The sequence below is a fragment of the Corvus brachyrhynchos genome, unplaced genomic scaffold, assembly GCF_000691975.1.
Source record: "Corvus brachyrhynchos isolate BGI_N302 unplaced genomic scaffold, ASM69197v1 scaffold86, whole genome shotgun sequence".
Taxonomy (NCBI): domain Eukaryota; kingdom Metazoa; phylum Chordata; class Aves; order Passeriformes; family Corvidae; genus Corvus; species Corvus brachyrhynchos.
The window spans coordinates 76,945-91,227 of record NW_008238647.1 but is presented as its reverse complement, the minus strand read 5'-3'; the positions used below and the strand labels follow the sequence as shown (position 1 = coordinate 91,227).

The 14,283-nt window shown below is 36.2% G+C and overlaps 2 long non-coding RNA genes across 2 annotated transcripts in view; one reads left to right on the top strand and one right to left on the bottom strand.

The window, feature by feature from the left end:
* Positions 1-3,980: 3,980 nt before the first annotated feature.
* The window catches only part of LOC108447491, a 13,016-nt gene continuing 2,713 nt past the window's right edge, over positions 3,981-14,283 (bottom strand). Inside the window, exon 2 of the long non-coding RNA XR_001863094.1 lies at positions 3,981-7,811. This is a non-coding gene — a long non-coding RNA (uncharacterized LOC108447491). The remainder of the gene's footprint in view (positions 7,812-14,283) is intronic.
* Positions 9,857-14,283, top strand: part of LOC108447492 — a 24,229-nt gene continuing 19,802 nt past the window's right edge. The window contains exon 1 of the long non-coding RNA XR_001863095.1: positions 9,857-10,009. This is a non-coding gene — a long non-coding RNA (uncharacterized LOC108447492). The remainder of the gene's footprint in view (positions 10,010-14,283) is intronic.

Here is a 14,283-nt window from a genome sequence, read left to right as displayed (position 1 = left end):
CCAAAAAAAAAATACTTTGGTAAAATTATTTTACTCAAAATGCATGTCTTGAAAGAAGTAAAACCCAACATGGTCCCTGTAATAGTCAAGCTCCCAGTCCAAATAAAATGAAGGTGCCACAACATTTCACAACAGCATAAGAAAGAGCTAGAGTGATGGCAGGACATGAATGAGCTTCGTACAGAGATAATGAATTAAGCTGGGAGTGAGGGAAGCTGGAGAACTGAACAACAAATCCAAAACGCAGTGTCTAATGCCTGATAGGCTGGTAGCTAGGAACATTTATTTTGAAAGATTGCACACTCAGGTAAAGCAGATAAACTCCAAGGAATAGAACTGGAATTGAGCAAACTAATAGAGCTCTGATTGTTTCCCTATCTGAATAAAACAGAAAAGCCAAGATTGGATATTTTGAGAATTCCAGTTCTACAAGCAGAATAAAATTTGCAGAGATATCAGAAAGACAAACCACTGAGTTTTCTGAGCAAATTGGCTTTCTTTAATCACTATGCAGTTCCAAAAGGAAAGCAAACAACTTTCAGAGACTATCAAACAGATGTGAAGAATGAAGCTGGCTGAAGGGAGAGCTGGTATTTCTCTTTCAGTTTTACCTTTGTAAATCAAAAGTTGGAGAGGATTTTGTAGTGTATGGACAATTCTCAGGCAAACACTAATTAAAAGTTGTGTATCTGAATAGAGAGATGAGGTATTTCATTTGAAAAGACCTGTGAATGATTGCTTTATCTCCTTCATTATCAGAGTGTGTTAGAACTCAGCTGCATATTTCAGATGCATCTACTGTTTCACTGCATACTAAGTACTAGCGAATATAGACTTAAACCACTAAGATTTAACTACTATACTGTGGGGAATGGTGGTAGTTTAAATTCCAGTGATAACCAGAGGACATTCCAACAGATGCTTAGTGTCTGTAATTAGTGTGGGAAGCAGACTCTAAGCAAGAGTCTTTAAAGTTTAAATCTCACAAGGGAAGGATAAAGACTTAATATGAGGGAGAAAAAAATGAAAGAAGGGAAGATCTTACCTGACAGTTTTTTGGTTGTTAATTGTAATTCTGTCCTGGCTTCCAGTGTTCACAATGGGATTTTTGGTACCATAGTTTTCCTGAGGCAGACCTACATTTTTCATTCAGGCCTTGATTTCACATTGTATGATTGCATATAATGTGCTCTTGACAAAGGCATCTCGTGGTGCCTGCAAAGTTGTGTTCCTATTATTTCATGTGCTTCAGACCTCATGTATAGCATACCCCAGAAGAGAAAGTGATCATTATTCTATTTGGATGTAGTCTTAAGAACATCAAAACCACTTTTACAGGTGCCTCTGATAGCAGCCTTAGCCTCATCATTAAATAGCTATTGTAGATTATGATGAATTTAGTACTGCTGTCCAACTGAATGTAAAAACTCTTCCCAAGAAAGGGACACCATACAGGACTCAAATTGCTTTCCCGTAATATTTTTTATTTTTATTCTTCAGAGCAAACACCTTATAGGGAAGGATTTTGGTTTCAGCTGCTCTCACCTCTTTAGCTGGCTGGTATGGGCTTATTGTCAGGAAGTAACTCAGTGTCATTGCTGATGCGTTCCACCTACTGGATTCCCCAAATCTGCCAGGCTCCATGCCCTTGCCAGTGTCCTTGCTATCTGCCTACTGGATGTAATTTGAAATACAGAACTTTTTTTTTTTTTTTTTTTCTTAGCAAACTATTCAAGGTTAGATTTTGCACCATGCTATGCAGATTTGTAATAGGAGATAGTTGCTTGGTAATTACTCCTGTTAATTAGTCATCTAGGGTTCAAGAGGATTTGATTTAATTGAATACCATTAGTTTAGTACTTTGTAAGGATGGGGATATGATATTCATTTACTCTACTCTGGAAAAAAGAAAAATAGATGCTCTTTACCACTTTTTAACCTTCATTTTCAAATATCACTATCACAGATTTTGACCACATTGCAGAGCTGTCATTTAAGTCCATTGCAGCAGACTCTATTTTTCCTTGCTGTTTTAGCAGTACCATTTGAAAGACTTTACATATTAATTGAGCTCAATGTGACAGATATCACATTTTTTTAACATCCATCTAAGTATTTACGTTTAAATAGATCTTGGAGTGAAAACCAGCAAAACTATATGAAATAAATAAAAGGTTTGTACTAGAAGGGAATGAAGAGGAGAATGAAAAGTGTGTCAAATCAAGATCCAGTATTTCACTTTTTTCATTCTGACTCCGAAGATCTTCATCATTGCTATGTGGCTTTGCTGCCCTTCCGAAGTCGATCCACAGAACCTCTGCCATCTGCCACTAACCTTCTTTCCCTGAGGACCAGATTCTCAGCTGATGCAAAAAGTGCAACCCCAATGATTCCTTTACACGCGACCTGATTTTGATTCAGACTTTGCCTCAGGGTTGCTTCATCTACTGTCATCACTCCTGTTGTCAGACCTGACACAGGCTGAGTCTCTCCCAGAGGCTTGGCAAGGAGTGACCTTGGCATCCTTGCAGAGTTCCATTAGCTTCAAATCAGGTCACCCTGTAGGACCTGGTTGTAGTTCTGGGACATAAGTTGAAAGCTCTTCAAGAAAAATATTTAATCTCATTATGCTCTGAAATTTCATCTACAGAAGCTTCAAGGTGAAATGGAGGTTACAGTCACACAGCAATGCTCATTGCTTGATTGTTTCACACTTCAGTAATATTACCCTTTTTTGTGACTACTGCTTCCAGAAAATACATATTATTATAATCTTTAAAGACTGTTCAAGACAATGGCAAATGTCTTGAAAAAAAATACCTTCAAATGGTCTTCTGATCTTTCAAGAAATGTGTTTTCTCAGCAGAAATCCACTCATTTGATGACATTAGTTAACTGCAAACTGGTGGACCCGTGATTACATCCCTTTTTTAGCAAAATTACAGGTTTTCCTGTGAAATTTGCATTCATGGATGCATCTCCTAACATATGTTTTTTGACACTAGTTTGCAAATACTCCTCTCTATAAATAGCATCCTCAAATATCTGTAAAGACGAACTAAAATAATTCTGAAATCCGTTTGGTTTTATTACTTTTTCATGCTCTCCTTCTTCCTTTAGGTCTTCTCTACCCATCCTGTTTTAAATTCTCCAGGCTGGAGTGGGAAATGAAGCCCCTTCCATAGGTCTCCTATTTGTAGGTTTCTGACTCAGACTATGAAGGTCTTCCCTTACCCTTGGAGGGGGAAAAAGGGATACAACAGATGGTTCTCTCTCTTTTTGACTACTTATTTGTTGAGGTCTGCATTTTCTTTTTGGAACTCCTTTCTGATGAGTTAGAAAAAAAAAAGCCTTATATCTGCAGTATGTTTTACTTTCTGAAGTGGGTTTTCTCTGACAACCCCAGCTGTAGCACTCATACCACTTTTTCTCCTTATTCAGTTTTTAAAAGACAGAATTTTTTTTTTTTTTTTTTTTTTTTGTGAATTCAGCTTGGCAGCAGTGCTTATTAGCTCTTTCCTCATTTGCTGGCCATTTCTCATTACCTGTCTCTTTCTGCACTATGGAGAAGGCACACACAGCACCCTATTTTAGTCAAGAGACTGCAGCACTAACAAAAAATACATCACTAGGCTGGAAAAATTTTAATCCTAGCTTTCATTAACAAGCAAAAGAGGGAAGTCACGGAACTCATGAATGAAACTGAAGATAAAATATAAAAAATTGACAATGCAGAGTCATTACCTATAGTCCCCCAACCTCATAAACAGGCATTTGCTTAGTTCAGTTTGAAAAAAGCCTGAGAATATAGCAAGAATAGTAATTTTTATACCTTTATTCCATGTTTCAATAGCCATTGATATTGCATCTGTGTGCTACCAGATAACTCAAAACACAAATTTTATCCAGACTGAGGGCAGGCAAGGGCAGGAGGGAAGGCTTGCTGGCATTTTTTCAAATGAGCACTGAAGCATACAATACAGTGTTTAAACCCTTTTATTTTCAGGCATGTAGGAAAAGAGATAATGCATTGAAACTTGTTCCAGAAGAAAGCCTGAGACTTCAAAGTCAGCACAGCAACATCTTTTGAGCAAAACTGACCATACAGAATGAGTTTAAATTGGCTTCTTACTTCATTTCATGGGATTTTCTTTTGATCTCATACCACAAACCTAAAGCCAGATTTATTCTATGATCACACTGGAGCCTAAATCCATTGACTAGTAAAGAGTTTGCAGGGATGCTCCCTGTTCCAAGTAAGCCCTAATCTCTTGAGAATAACATAAGGAATTAATTTTCTGTATTTTTTTTCAGGGCAGAACTCTTGCAAATTACCCTAGAAAGATTGCCTTCTGGATGTGCTGAGACATTCCTCATGCTAAACATTTAATAAATTTTTCCTTCTGTATACCTTGCTTCCTTTTATCCCCAGCAAGTACCTAGGGATCAACTGAATGAGCAAGAGAAACCTTCATCTTGTTATTTTTTTATTTGCTTTTACTCAATGAAAAGATTATTGACAAGTCACCTTTTTTTTTTAAGAGAAATTGCTAGAAAGTTTTGAAAGCAACCTGCTTCCCAGCAGAAGAATAGTAAAGTGTGAAAGACTTGCAGCAATATTTTTGCTAAATAATGCTTTTTCCTCTGCACTGTGGAAAAGAAAGGTTGCAAAGGCAACCTTTTCTTAGACACTCAGATTTTGGTGATGTTAGCCAAAGAAAGGTTTATGCCTTTCCAGGAAGACCCTCTGATCACTACTGAAGACACAGGGAGAGGTCTTAATGAAAATTTGAAACAAAAATAAATGTTGTTACACTGATCATTTCTCCAGAAAAACAGGATTTTTTCTCAGTCTGAAGTTGAACAAGTGCATTTTAAAGTCTCAGAAATTGTCACAGGGCCTGTCATATTCCAGTAATTTCTAACAATAGCTCCATTTACTAGGTAATAATGCAGTTAAAGCCCAATGTCAAAAACAGAGACCAAAAGAAGATCCTGCTTTTGCAAATTGTCATGGGAACATTCAGTAGTGTCTTCAGAGAAAGTCTAAGGGGCACATTTCTAATGGAAGTCTGCAAATGACAAACCAAGAGGAGTCTGTTAGGGAAAAAAACAATTGTAGTCAAAGATAATATGTTTGTAAAGAGATTTCAGACTTTAATTAAATTAATAAATATATAGTTTGATTAAGAAGTTTTAACACCTTTAATTTAGATTTTTTTTTAAAAATGTTATTGGTATCATATTCCAATAGCTTAGAGAGAAAAAGAAAAACTCCTGGATCAATCATAACAAAAAGGAAAAAAATACCAATTATTTTAATTTTTACTGATTTAAAAGTTTATTTTGTTATTTGGGAAAGTGGCCCCGAGAAAGCTGATTGACAGAAGTGCTCTTGAACTCATATTGTTATAAGTGTCTTCCTGTTCTTCAGTTTGGTCTGTAATATGTTTCAAACACAAGTGTTCATCTTTCCTGCAGAAGTGATCTTCAGGGACTGCTTTTCAGCATGCTTTTATGTTTCACCTAAGAATAGCCAGACACTATTTAAGCAGTAAAGGACCATCAACAGGAGACGACATACTTTTGACGTTCCTCTGTGTATGAAGTGTAGAAATTGCATACCTTATAAATGCCACAGAGTTTTTCATAAAGTGAAGGTAGGTTCTTTCCTCAAGTATTATTTAATAAGGTTCTTGGTGTTTTCATCAGAATTGTTTTTTTATTTTAAAAGCTGTTTTAATTGGTAAAACATTGCTGTCTATTCCACCCAGAACACTTCTTTTGTCTTCCTTTGTTCAGCTTTTCTACTTCTACCACCTTTCCTTCTGAAAATTTGCATTTCTGATTGTAATTTTTCTTATTTATCTGTTGTCTTGGTTTTGATTGAATGCCCATCTCTTCATTCTAGAAAAGTTCCTGCCTGAAACAACTACATGTGCAAAAGGAGCAGTGAATTTATTATGGGAACTTGGAATACTTCCATCATATTCAGAATAGGTATTCCACCTCATCCGTTAAAACATAATTACCTCATCATAGATGATATGCCTCATTTTTGTCTAGCTTGTTATCTATGCCTTTTTTAATTTTATTAAAATGTCTCTGAATAGGTTATTTTACTATCTTGCCCTTTCTTTTTGCTATTTTTACTCAAACATCTCTGAACATGGTATTTATATTGCCTTGCAAATTCTTTTTGCTTTATTTACTATGGATTTTAAATTTTCATTTCAGGCACTAAGATGCATCACAGTACTGAGTATACAGCACAAGTTTATTGACAGCAGCCAATTCAGGATCAGTGCTGTTCTCATCTGGATTTGGCAGGGCAACTGTGTTTTAATATATTTATGATATAAAAAATAATATTCTCTGAGCTTATTATAAAATCCACTCAATAGCTTAGAGACAATCAAGGAGCTCCAGCAAAACATTCCTCACCATTCTAAGCCTCTGCCCCCCAGTCTTTTGTGAGATACTCATTCGTGTCTCTGATCTGATCAGTTTGCATGGCCCCACAATAGTGAGGTCAGCAATCTCTAAGATCAGGGATTTCTGGTAATACCAAGGAGCTGAAGAGACTTGAGGGAAAAAATAAATAATTGGGTATCTGAAATAGTGTTGTTCAAGTAAAAATATGTGACAGTCATCTGATAACTCATATTTTCTTTCTTTCTTCACTTCAGACTGCATGGTGCACAGGAACAAATGACATACTTCTCCATGAGAACTGGACACAAATACCTGTAGCCGTTTACAAAAATTACCACGCTACGAACCTTCCCCAAGTACTTACATTTGCAGTTGTGCAATGTCCTCTCCTCAGGTCAGCTTCAGCTTCTACTCCTAAGGGAGTTATTCTTGTCACATGAATGCTTATGCTTTGCTGACTTTTGTACTGACTGTTGAAAGGCAATTGCAGGCGGTGCAAAACAACGCTCTGATTAACATAGTTGTTATGATTTGAGCCAAGAAGGCCTGCTGGAAGTTTTTCCCTTTCATTTTTGTTCACTTTTGGACTGTGTTCTTAGGAAAAACAATCCCCATTTCCAGCGAGTTTAGATGATACCTATATTTAACACTTCTGTCAAACTGCTATATTGAGATCCCTACTAACTTTAACTGCTTATGTAAGACAAATTATTGGACGCTAGCTGCAAGATAATAGGTCCTTTACACAGACTAAAGCAATGCCCTCTAATTTTACTAAATAAAAACTCTGTAAAGTAGTGTTCATTAACTAGCTCTAAATGTTTTCTGACTAATCTTTCCATGCACTACCGATCTGTAATATGCTTCATAAAAAATTATGGTTCAAAAGGTTCAAAAGAAACTGATGAAAATTTTAAAAAGCCAATTCTTTTATAAGAATTTTTCCTAAGAAAATGCCATTTATCTCCTTTCCAGAAATAGAAAGGCCCCAGTCATCAATGAGGGTATCAATCCAGTTCACTTGACATTTTCTTGATTTTGAATGTGGTGAAAAGAGAATATAGCAGAGTATCAGAGAAAATTGATTTATTTCGTAAGAACAGGCCTGAAATATTATATAGAGGTCTCAGTACCAATGCATAATTGGTATCATGTAGAACACTGGACTAATGGATTAGATCTAAATAAAATGGATCAGCAGTGTGCTTCCAAAGTGAGATTCATGCTCTTCTCTGGATTCTCAAGGAGTGGTCTTTGGAGATCTTGAACTGTACCACCTTAGATGAAACTAAACTGGATGAGGAGCTCCAGAAGAATGGCTGATACACTCCATCAACCAATGGTCACTCAATCCACCAGGCCAAAGTAGAATTAGCCTGAAGTAAAGAAAGAAAAAAAGCAACAAAAAGCCAAAATGAAAAAAAAGACTCCAGAACTTTACTGCCAGTTGTTTTCCTTACAGATGGTACACTCCAACTGGTCTGTCACTGTGTGCTAACATAGGAACAGCCAGCTGCTACTCCTCTCAGAGTTACAAGTCCAGTCCCTTCATAGGAGCCTGAAGGTATTTAGAACATTGCTTCACATCTACCTGGGATACATATTACACAAACATTTTCTTTCATCATACATGATGCCACAATTGAATGCATAAAGAAATTAATGAAAATGAAAAACAGTCTTAAGCCTAAATAAAGATGTTTGACTACCCAAGGTGATCATAAACTATGAGACTTCTGCACACCCTCTGCCTGTGCATTATACAGGTAAACACTGTGGTTGAACATCAATGAAAGTGGTTTGGGGTTTTGTGGGTTTTTTTAGGTTTGACCTGGTAAAATTTAGTCATTACAGTATGAAATAAATGAAAAAAAGTAATCAGAAGAGGTGTATGTAACTGTATACACACTTGACCAGTGATGGCCAACAATTGAAACATGTTTTACCCCTCAGGAATAACAAATAAAATCACCCTCAATATTTTATACCCCGGGCAGCTTTTATTTTCAACTTTTGAACTCCTTTTTCATTGCTACCTCTGAGGAAAAACTTGCCTCAGAACAATGTAAGGTAAAGAGGGAATGGCAGCTTGAAACAAGAGAGGATTGCCACTTTTCATCATAAGTCTGCCAAGCTGACAGCCAGAACACATTACCAGCTAGAAAATTGTCCTTGGAGAGGCGTTTTGGTCTCCTTCACCATGAGCACATGTGCAAAGGTTGTATTAGAATGCATTTATATATTTTGCTTTTAAATGTGTTGTATTTGTTTGAGTTCAAGTGATGTCCATGGACTCAGTGTACATCTTAAGAAATCTTCCCTGTCTCGTCTGTCTCCCAGTCATTTTTACAAGTGAGCTGCTGATGTCCCAGACATTCTTACAAAGGGTGAAAGTTTCCAGATGAAACCTCAAGTGAACTGTTCCCATTATGGTTCAGTAAATGCCTTCCCAGATTCTTCCACACAGAAGAAACCTCATCTTCTCCTTTGGAGCCTATTACATACTCTGTTTGCAAATGTTTTTTTCTTTACCTACCGTTCAAATCTTATCCTGCAGGAATAGCTTTTAAGGCAAGTAACTTCATCAACAATTATGAGCAACTACTTGAGAAAAATTTTCATGTTTTCAAGGGGATCTATAGAAAAAATTGTGTCTTTACCCTACCAAGAGGAAAATTCTGTAGGCATGAACAATACAGTAAGAGAATAAAAACAACCAAACACAAAACAGAACAAAAATAAACCAAAACAAGCAAACGAGTCCGATGGTAAGCAGCATTTTTTTCAGGAGGCTGATATAATTAGGTTCCTTGGAGGGCCACGTGCCTGATGAATTGTCTTAGTAAGGGGATTATTCTCTCTCACACAGTCAACATTTTCAGTGACCTGACTCACAGGAAGTTTTGGGCCTGGCAAATCAAACTTTTTTGTTTCAAGGCTGTACAAAGAAATACCAGTTCTTGATTATTTGCACTTCTTGTGAAACTCACACCTAAGGAAATTCATTACTCAAAAGAAATGTTGTCCCTTTTTAATAAAAAACTAAACTTTATTTCACCAGATAGATTCTGGTGGATATTAGCCATATGCAACATACATTTCTCCCACATCACTGTTCTTACCCTCAGCAAAGAAATACCCTAAATACAGAGCTTGCTGTTGCATCACAGAAAATGAGGAATCTAGCAAATACTACAGAGGACTGCATGCAGTATACATTTTGAGGAAGCGCATTCAAAAAAAAAAAAAAAAGGTTGATTTTTCCTCTTAGTTTCATTTGAATAATCAAACTCTAAATTGGTGCACTTAAATGGAAGTCATGGAACTTGGAGTGTGATGGAGGAAGCAGTAATCAGTTTGAAAAGATGTTGAATCTCTGATGAGCGTTGAATATGTCAGATTAAGTAATGTCCTAGAAAGGGGGGTTCCCTGAACAACTTATAGTCACTTTAAATTATTCTGCATTTCAAACAGGAAATCATCCAATTAGACTAACAGCTGCAGAGATTGGAATAAGCCTTGCATATTAGAAAATTAAAGAAAATGCAGCTGAGTACTATGGAAAGGAGCTAAGGTAAGTCATTTTCCCTCTCCTTTTCTGTATTAAAACTTAATTTCAAGGACTTTTAGGATAAGGAAATGACTGAAAATTTATTACATGTGATTAAAACGGGAAAAAACATTTATCATGAACTATGCTGGATAATTTTTTTTCATATGTATGTTATGTTTGTCCTGAAATATCCACTGTTTCTTTCAAGGTGGGTAGAGATTTCTGTATTTCTTCTTGTCCCAGGTCCGTTCCAATACCATCACTATTATTTCCAAATGTTTTAAAGAAGATAAGCAACAATACCATATTGCAGTGACTCTTTGTCTAAGAGTCATCTCCATTTGAAACTTTCTTCACAAAGACAATCTGAGACTGGAAACTACAAACTATATGTGAAAAAGGAAAACATAGGTGAGGTCTGGAAAAGCAGTAACACAGAAGATGGAAATGAAATTCTATGTAGTGAGAAAAGCCAACCTCAATAGCAAACAGAATTCCAGGGAGAATAGGATGATGAAAGAAAATAATACTGAAAATACAACATATTATTAATACACCTTGAGCTTTCTACTGTGTCTGAGAAAATATATAAAACCAGTATAATTTTACCTGGACATCTCCATATAGTTTCAGAATCAGAGGATGTAAGCCATCCTGTATGTCAAAATTATCTTTAACTTTTAATAATTGGACTAATATTGGACATCAGTCTAAAAAAGCAAAATGGATAGAGTCATGAAGTCTCAGCCACAAATTATAAATCTATTAGTTTTGTTTTTCTCTGTGAAGAATTGTGTTTTAAGCAAAAAAGATTTTAAAAATTCACATGGTAAATCTTTTTATTTCCATAATGACCCTCTCAGATACCTACAGATACCCTACTGCAGTTTTTGGCAGTGTACATCCCATAAGTGTCCTTCCAGAGACATGTCTCATTTCTGGAGAGGTTGTTCCTGCAGGAATCTCAGGTTAGATAAGGAAAAGGACTTTTTCAAACTGACCATGTACTGAATGTCAGGGCATATTCCCATGCTACGTACACAATTCCTCCTACAGCATTTCCTCCAAAGTGTTTTGCCTTGGGTCTCTATCCCCTTGGTACACAGGCAACATCTTCTATCTTACCACAAGAGTTCACTGAAATCACAACTAAATCTCTAGCAGGCAGAAATACAGACTTTAAGTGCTGTAATTCCTCTCAGCCCATTTTGAAATGCTTCATTCCCCTGATGCGTGTTAAATGAGCCTCCGACCATAATTAGGAAAAAGTCTAATAATTTTCCTTTATATGTAATTTCAGATTGCTTTCTTCTGAAGATCCTTAACTAATGTTAAAGCTTTGAAAGTCTTGATAGGATCAAAGACAAATTCGTCAGGAAGAATATATCGAGGAAAGTGACTAATTTCTTATACCAGTATATATTCACCTCACATCAAGATTTCACCAGCTTTGGAAAAATTAGATCTGAATCACCACTGAAAGGATTGTTTTTAGTTAAAATGTATAATCTCAGTAAGAAAGTGGAATTACAGAAAATCCAGGAGACACTCTCTTTATTGCAGAAAGGCACAGGATTCAAAGACAAAGCTGCCCATAAGGAATGAATTTTCCTGGCCTGTCAAAGCAATCAGTTAGGAAAAAAAACTCTTTAAGCCAGAAATGTGTTCAAAAAGTATAATTTAACTTTAAAAGTTAGAGTATGCATTAAAGAGTATTTTAAATCATTGATGGAATCAAAGGTTCAAGGTTTGAGCAGAAAGCGTGTTGCTTTTAAGTTAAACAGAAGATGCTTGTTCTTGGGAAAATTAAAATTTGCATTAAAATTATAGGTCTAATATTCAGCAATGTAATCGAGCAATTATCTAATGTATTAGGACCAAAGAGTAGCACATCACTGCATTGGAATGCAACATATGGACAAGTGCATGGAAACTGCTCTGACTGCTGGTGAAATGCAAAAGTATGTGGAAAAGAAACTTTATGTCTTTAATATTGCAAAACCATTTTGGTCAAATATTCCAGTCCAAAATATTGGAAAGTGTAATTGGGATACAGCTGCCAAAGCACAGCTGGTCGGTACACACAAGTCCTTGCAGCTTGTGCAAGCCCAGTGTTTGACCTTGATTGACACTGACGTGTAAAACAGAGTCCAGAGCTGTCCAGCTGCCTGCCACAGTGCTGCTCTCATCCAGAAATTTAAAAAATAGGTTTTCAACCACACCCATGGAGCTGAATTTAGCCAGGAGATCTTCAAAAAACTGTACTTACCTACTACCTTGTTTTAGGCCTGTAGTCAGTGTATCGTGCCATGGGAAGATCCAGAGAAGGAGTCATGGCACACCACTTTTCACCTCCTGTCAAAGGCTGTTTCCTATATTTCTTAATAAGCATCACTTAATTTTACTGTAACGCATTTAACATATGAAAGCACATTTAATGTATGGTAAAATTGTGATACAAGACCCATTGAAAATCAGCCATGAGTTGTTTTTTTTTAAGCTTCTCAGTTACCTGAAGAAGTCTTTTTCCTGTGATCACTAACTACTGATTTAAACCAGCAATGATAGTTTGTATGCTCAGTGTATCCTGGTGTGGGGGCTTTTTGCAGTCTACTCAGAGATTTTAAAACTCTTTCATAGATTTTTCATCTAAGCAGCTTTTCTTAACCTGATTCTTTTAAGCAAATGAAGAGTAACTGCAACCATCTAATCTAACCTCACATCTACCAGCAGCCAAGACTTCCAAAGATGAGCTCCCGACTCCTGTTTAGTCATTCAATTTGAAAATAGTAAAGATTGTTGTGCTGTTTCAGAAACTGAGCATCTGGCTCTTAATAAGATGTTAATGTAACGAATGTTACTTCCCACATAGTTTTGAGAAATAGGTACTGTCAAAACTGCTTCACTTCACTTTTATGTGAATATAGTTTATCTGGCAGATGCACAAGTGATAATGCAATAGAATTCTGTAATGCATTCTACATCCCACCTTAGGGTTAGGGAACTTGAGCAACACAAAATTAGTCTGCTGCACACCATGTAGGTTAAACACTAGTTAAACAGCATATTTAAAAAAAAATAATAGCTCTGTCTATAGTATGTCAAAATTCTCTTTAGCTTTTAATAACTCATCAATTCGGTATTTGTGGAGAGTATAGGAAGGAAAAAAGAAATCAGACATAATTTAAAGCTTTTGTCAACTATTGTTGAAAAAGCAAAATCACTGTCAGTTTAAAAAAAGGGAGTTTTGCCATCCACAGATAGCATCAAGGATGGGTGTTTGGCTAGGAGGAAGTCAGACAGATGCAGAGAACCAAAAAACTGATCAACCTAATGTGCACATATACATATACATAGGTTTATGAGTTTCAGTGTGGCCAAACATTGGAATATCTCTCATAGCAGCAGACAGAAGACTTCCATGGGAAAGCAGTGACACTTGAAAAGACTTAAAATACTAGTGGGTGACGTTCTCAGTGATCTGTGTCCATTCTGGTGCCACAGCCTAACAGTTAATGCGATCCCTGAGGGTATTAATTCTGCTACCAGTGGCCAAGGGAATGACATTCCTCATAAGCTGGTGGGCTGGAGGACTCAGAGAACTGCAACAAGGCTTAGTGAGCGGTTGAGCAAAGCCTTAGAAGGAAAAACCTGAGGAGCTCAGTCCAACAAGAAGAACATAAAAGGATAATTAGAACACATTCTACAAGGAAGAGACACATAACAGCAGACTTTCCACTCTAGCAGAAAATGTGAAGCTGAAAGTGTGAAAGACAAAGATGAAAAAAATTAGATTGAAGTTCGAGGATATTATGAGAGTGAACAATTGAGTGTTTTGATTGGAATATATGTAAAGATGTTCATCCTCTGCAAATAATTGTAAATAATACACAATACTTTAGACAGTGGTGTAGTGTATTTTAAGGGCCTGGTAAGTGTTCTTAAGTAGTTCCCAATAAGTATTCACATTTTTCTCTTTACTTTCTATTTACCAGTTGACTAAGCCTATAATTATCTGGATGCCTGTGAAACTAGCTCCTGGTATGCACCAGAGAATGTGTTATTGGTTTCCACAGAAGCATAATCAAATCATGAAGGCTCACAAAAGTCATCATTAATTTTTAAGCTTGAATCAGTTCTTCAGTACCTTTAAAAAAACCTGAAAAACAAAAGAAGACTGCCCTGGAATTTACTAACTTGCAATTTTATATTTTAAATTTAAGAAAACAGTCACTAATAATTTAGACAAATTATTTTGTTGTTAATATTAATAGAGAAAAAAACTCCAGTATGCT